We start from the raw sequence: 6953 nt of genomic DNA on the forward strand, positions 1-6953 counted from the left end.
ATGCAAATCTAAATCAATGGAGATCTCAAAAGTTTTCTTTTGACTTCTCGGGGCATCATGTTAATAAAGCTAAATCACAAGTTTTATTTCGGGCAACACTTACACGGATTCCATAAACCTTGTGACTTCTCACATTGGAATCAGAAAAGTTGATGACCTCGGATTCTATATCGGTATGCCTATTATACAACCTATGAATTCTTTAGTTTCATTATTGATAAAATAAAACAAAGTAGGGTGGTCTTCTCAATCCCTTTCATTAGCCGGTCGTGTAACCTTAGATAACTCAGTTTTAAACGCCTTACCGACTTACTATATGCAAACTTGCCGCTTCCCTTACCAAATCTACGATAAAATCGAGAAGCTGATTAGGAACTTTGTTTGGGGTTCAAGTTTTTCTTCTCAAGGTACCCTCTGGTTCGATGGGATATTCTGAGCCAACCTCCTAAAAAATGGTGGCCTTGATTTACGAAACCCCCACAAGTATAACATTGGTTTCCTCCTTAAACTTTGATATGCTCTTGTTTCCAATCATAACAGCCTCTGGGTTACTTTCTGGCCCTCATTTCACGGCTTTCTCTCTTGGTCGATTGGTGATGGTTCGTGTGTTCGGGTTTGGTATGATAATTAGATTCCTCAACTTGGTCCCTTAATTAATTGGAAAGCTCCCACGACCACTGTCAACGATGATATGCTTGTTTGTGACACCTCTACTTCCGCTGGGGTGTGAAACTGGTCCCTGCTTAATCAGCTTCTCTTTCCTGAGGTTATTCCCTTATGAATATCCATTGCCCGGATTCTTCTACTGGCAGCGACTCTTGCTACCGGGCAAGCATAGCCAATTCTCGGTAACGTCTACCTTTCGCAAGCTCTCTGAATCTGATTGGGATAATTGCAGTCCTAAGTGGAACTTAATTTGGAGGTTTCCGATTCAAGAGAGAATTAAATACTTCCTTTGGCTTTCTGTCAGAGACATGCTATTTTTAAATTATTCTCATTGGCATCGTAATCTCACGGGTAATCGTGCTTGCTCCATTTGTGGTGCTGTTGAAGAATCTTCTATCCATATTCGTAGAGATTATAAGAAAACTAAATCCCTTTGGTTGTCTATTATTTGACATCACCAGCATCATTCCTTTTTCACTCTTCCAATTGATGTTTGGATCCTGACAAATATCCAATCTAATTGTCTTTTCACAGGTATTGGAATTCCTTAGAGAATCATGTTTGTTTCTTTTTCTTGGTAGATCTGGAAGCGTAGGAACTCTTTGATTTTTACTCTTTTAATTTCAGAAAATAATGGCCGACGATACTACTACTAACGAGGGTAGGGTCGAGAGTTGCAGATCATTAGTATACGATTTGGGTGATGAGTTTGTAGACTCATAGGAGGTTAAACTTCCAATAGACACAAGGGTTGATGAGGTGACCTTATTCAAAAATTTTACCCAAGCCCTTATGCACATGGTGTGTGCATCCCGCACCACCAGCTCCTCCCATTGCACCACAATAAGAGTCATTGGTAGAGAGGCTTCGCCAGTACAAGACAACCAACTTCTATGGTTCTGGGGATAACAATCCCATAACAATGGACCAGTGGCTGAGGGAGACTATGCGTACTCTTCATCAACTTTATTTCAACCTTGAGGAAAACCTATAGTGCATCACTGCCTTGTTAAAGGGTAAAGCAATCGATTGGTAGGGGACCGTAGAGCTAGCCTTGGAGCCGGGGCTTCCCACATGAGAGTACTTTCTGTCTGATTTCCAACAAAAGTATATTGGAGAAGCCTATATAAATGACTTAATGATGTAGTTCGCTCAGCTGGCTCAGGGCGACATGTTTGTGATGGAGTGCGAGAGGGACTTTCTCTACTTGAGCCAATATGGACCTGATTTGGTAGCTATTGAGGACATGAGATGTTTGAGGTTTAGAGAGGGCCTCAATATTGACAATCACACCCAGTTGGTAGCCAATCCCCTGCGAGTTGTGAGACCAGGGTGTTGACCAACTTCGTAGGGCATAATCAAAGAACATCAAAGCTGGATAGGACACATCACACTTTAGCCAAGAGGGCTAGGGATTTTCATGGATATTGGAGGTCCCCCTCTATAAACACTCATAAATTAGGTCATACCTCAGACCGTTAACTTCTGCTTAAGTGGCAAGCCCTAGTGGACTGACAAGGTGCACGATCCACCCTAGATGCGAGCATTGTGGTAACAAGCATCTGAGAGTATGTCATCAAGCTTGCTATATTTGCGGCTCACTTGGCCACTTTATTTGAGATTGCCTTACGGTGAAAAGTGAGGCACCAACGTTAACTTAGAGGGCAACATTGTCTATTTAGAGATGTCATGACCTTTGAGAGGTGGTAGTTCCATTTCTGATAAGAACAATTGGGGTACTGCTAGGTCTATTTTCAGGCCTGCGTCGAGAATGGCTTCAAGATAGTATATTATGAGTACTTAGGATGAGTACAACACTACCGATTTCATTTTAGGTAAAAGAAAGTGAGGTTGTATGGCATTTAGGAGTGTTCTCCTTTAGCCTTGATACATGTAACACACCTTTCTCGTATCCGACCTCGAACACGAGTCAAAGATGTCACAAAACATTTACAGACAATCTACATTTGAGAACTGATAAAATTTTGTTTGTCTAAAAATTAGAGAATTAAAAATAAATAATTTAGTCACGTAAAATCAAAAGTAATATTTAAAAATATTACATATTTTTTTTGTACACATATACATGCCAACTAGAAATCCAAAACAATAGTAGGATGTCATTACTTATACATGTAAATATTCCTTGATGATTGATGTCAAACTCATCTCCTTAATCCTCTTGTTTTCCTTTCTCTGCGCGTGAAAATCATCACACGCTAAGTATACACTTAATGAGACAAATCAATATAAATATTCAAGGCAATGCAACATATAAATGTAAATGAGTAAAAATATTTAAATCATGATGACCATTTTACCAAATGAGTACAAAAATTAATGCAATATGATCACTTTACCTATAATTTCAATCATGCTACCAATATTAACATGATATGAACCACATATAATATTTCTTACCAATATATTTTCCATTTATTCCATAATCTCATAAGCTTATTCACATGTATATCAATTATTAACCAATAAACCATAGCCCATTTTAAACCTTGAGGACCCTGGGTATTCGAGTCAAATATGCACCAAAGTGTTTGCACATAAGTTCGTGCCCACCATATGCACTAAGTTTCCTTACACACTACAATGATATCCCTAATATGATACATAAGATCATGCCCACCACCTGCACTAAGTGTCCTTACACACTATAGTGCTATCCCGAGTGTACAACCTACTGTTGAACTCTATGGCATGCCAACTATACCCTGTCCCTCAATGACTTACTTGGGCATATATTTTATTTTTATTCCATCCATAGCAATGTATATCAATATAATTTAATATTTGGGTAGCTCATACCTAAATTAACATCATATATATATACTCAGTGATCAATGCATTTTAAATTCAACTTTTGACACATTTAGAATATGTCAAACATATGATAAATGACGTAAACATCATGCCAATATAAATAAGTTAGACTTATCTCAAGTTCTACCCGATGATGTATAACACCCATGTATCATGTTATGCATGCATTGCACTCACTTTTACACTTTATATACAAGTCAAAATATAAGCCTCACTAAGCTTTAACTTGATCCTTTGCTTTCGATTTGGTTCGATCCCAAAATTTATCAGAATTTCATATTCTTATAGTTTTGCACTACCGTTAAAGAATTATTAATATGTATTAATTTACAGACTTAAAAATTATTTTTTTTATACCAATGGAAACTAGACTCTAATTCAAATTTAACCATATAAGGCACTTCTTCTAGTTCAAGTTTTACAATTTATAGTGAATTTTCAAATTTGACTTACAAAAGTTGTTTTGAGTAGAATCCGCTACCCTGTTTTTTTGACCTATTATCGATTAAAAATCCATATCTTTTGGTGTAATCCTTTAAATAAGTAGTTGTTTATTTTGAACAAAACTAGACTGATATAAAAATCCGACAGTATAAAAATCATCCTGTAATCATTTATGTATAATTTATGGTGATTTTCTAAACTTATTCACTAATTTGCATTGTAAACTTATTCACTAATTCTATTAGCTCACCAAAAGCACATATATGCATAATTCACTTAACATTAGGAGTCACTTATTACTATAGAAACTCTGTCACTAGCTCATTGGAAGCCAATGTTTATTCATAGCATAGGTACAAATTAAATATGCACTCACCTGGTTTCATTAGCTTGCAACCTTCCTTAGAATTTCACATTTCATCCTTAAGATTCTTCTTAGCTTTAATGTTGTTTGATATTGATTTTAATCATAATATAAATGAACATCATTTAAAAAACATTACATTTAACCACATGTTAGAACCTTAATAACATAGGCACACAATAGAAAATAAATTCCTAAAAATCTTTCGATGCTCATTCGATACAAATTTCATGTCACAACATAATTGTTGACCTTAACACTTCAAGTTAGTCATTCAAATTCCTTTTTATCCAAATTTATCCAAACTACACATCATTTTCACTTAAGTTTACAACTGTTCCATATTTTTGATTTGATCCTTAACTTTTAACAACTTTCCAAGTGGCCCAATTTCACACTCTAACATTAATTTCTAGCATAGTACATCAACTATTGAACAATTAAACATTTACCCCATGATTTTTAATAATTATTGAATAGGTCCTCTAACTTTCACAAAATTACAAATTGGCCAAAACAACTTTCTAAGGATTGTAGAACCTTCCAAATATCATTTCTAAGCTTAGGGAAATTTTCTATATTTTTTCCCTCATTTATTCTTTAGGGCCAAAACTTTAGGGTTTCTAATTTCATAGTTTCTACTTTAATTCAAGCATTGATTCCACCTCTAAACCATATTTCAAGGCTTCTACAGTCAAACCCCTAACATAATTTCATCAAATCATAATTTTCTCCAAAGTTAAGGTTTAGGCCGAATGCATATGAAGTATTTCTAAGTGGTTTTAATAATCAATCAAGTTTGGAAATGATTCTACAATATCAAAACCTCAAAATCTATCATCAATTCATGAAACCTTAATATGTACATAAACCCTAAAATTTTGGAACTGAGCGCTCAAGCAACATTAACATGCAATAATGTACTAAAAGATAGAGCTCTTCCAATAAAACAATTTTCTAGTTCATGCTTTAATAAAAAAACCAAAGGAAATTGCTCAAAAATGAAAAATAAAATTTCTCTTACCTAGGGTTTATGGTTCACGACCAAAAGGATGAAGATGAACATCTCTCATGAAATTTCTATTTAATTTCATGTTAATTTGTCATTTATTAATGAATTTAAAATTCATTTAATGAGAAATGACAATTTCACCCTTAATAAAACTTCATAATTACAACCATACCTTGATACAAGATAATTATCATCTTCAAAAGTCAAATATAAAATAATTATTGTGCCCTTTACAACTTTGTCCATGCACTTTTCCAAAATTTTCAATCTTGTCTTTTTATCCAATGGTATCCTAATTGAACATGGAAATAAATTCTCAAATCTAATGATCCATATTATTTTCCATTATTTTAAAATTTGGAAATAAATTCTCAAATTCATCAAATCTTTAAGCTTAATTTATTATTTTCCATTATTTTTGCCGAACTTTAACACTTCAAAGCTTTTAACATAAATTATGAATAAACAATTTGATTCCCACTAAAACGTCATTCTTAGGTGTGAAATATTCATTTTTGTGTTCAAAACACCTAACTTTTGAAAATTACCCTTTTGGTCCCTAAACTTTTCTAAAGTTTATAATTTGTCACAAAACTTTCAAAATTTACATTTTGGTCACTAAACAAAATTTTGGTGTTTTACAATACTTGAATCACTTAGGAATATTTAGTCATTCAATGTGCGTTAAGCTCACACACTCATTGTTTACATTTTATAGAGGATTAATTGTTAATCGGGGACAAGGAGTTAGCATTCAGTTGTGATCAAACAAGACTCAATTTTACTAAAGTGTATGTAGACTTACTTTGTAATTTGAAGCAATGTGGGATTCTATTTCGGGGTAGACTAAATGTTGAGGTGTTGGAAATGATTTGAGTTCATCATATAACTTTTGAATATTATGCATTATTGAATAAATGCATGATGTTGGTCTTTGGTAATGTTGTATGCAAAAGTGTTCTTGATGCTATGTTGCTTGTACGCTCAATTGTTGTCATATACCTTGGAATGTGAGTATTTGGACAAGTATAAATATGTGTATGTAATATGTTAGATTCATAGTTCACATGAAATGACTTAAAATGAACAATATGGTTATGTGACTTGTATAAAAGTTGACCTTATATACATTATTTGACTTTTGATGCTAAATTCGTGTATGTTGTGTTAAATGATGTTATGAAGCATGCAACATGTGTTTTGATATGTTTAACAGCTTAAAGTGTGTTCAAGCATGTTCATAGGTCATAGGATCAATTGCATTGAAGTTTTTTGGCTTGTTCTTGAATGTTAAACTGAAATTTCTGCATGTTCATATGTTTAAATGTATGTTTGTTGAAGACTTGATTTTGTGAGATCTAGTTATGATACATTGCGTGTTGGATGTTTCCTCGTATATGTTTTCGTTTAGTGTGCATGATTAGGTTTTGTTTATCTGATTTGTTTCGGAATCAAATGTGCACTCAAGATATCCATGTCAACCTATTTGGCTAGGTATAGGGTGTTACTGTAACACCCATAACCCGTATTATTATACATATACAGATTATAGATGTCACCCGAATTTCTAAAACCATTTCCCACTCAAAAAGTGATGTAAAATTTATTTTCTTAAAATGGTAATTGATATTA

The sequence above is a fragment of the Hibiscus syriacus genome, unplaced genomic scaffold (genome assembly GCF_006381635.1).
Source record: "Hibiscus syriacus cultivar Baekdansim isolate YM2019G1 unplaced genomic scaffold, ASM638163v2 tig00117038_pilon, whole genome shotgun sequence".
In the NCBI taxonomy this organism is placed as follows: domain Eukaryota; kingdom Viridiplantae; phylum Streptophyta; class Magnoliopsida; order Malvales; family Malvaceae; genus Hibiscus; species Hibiscus syriacus.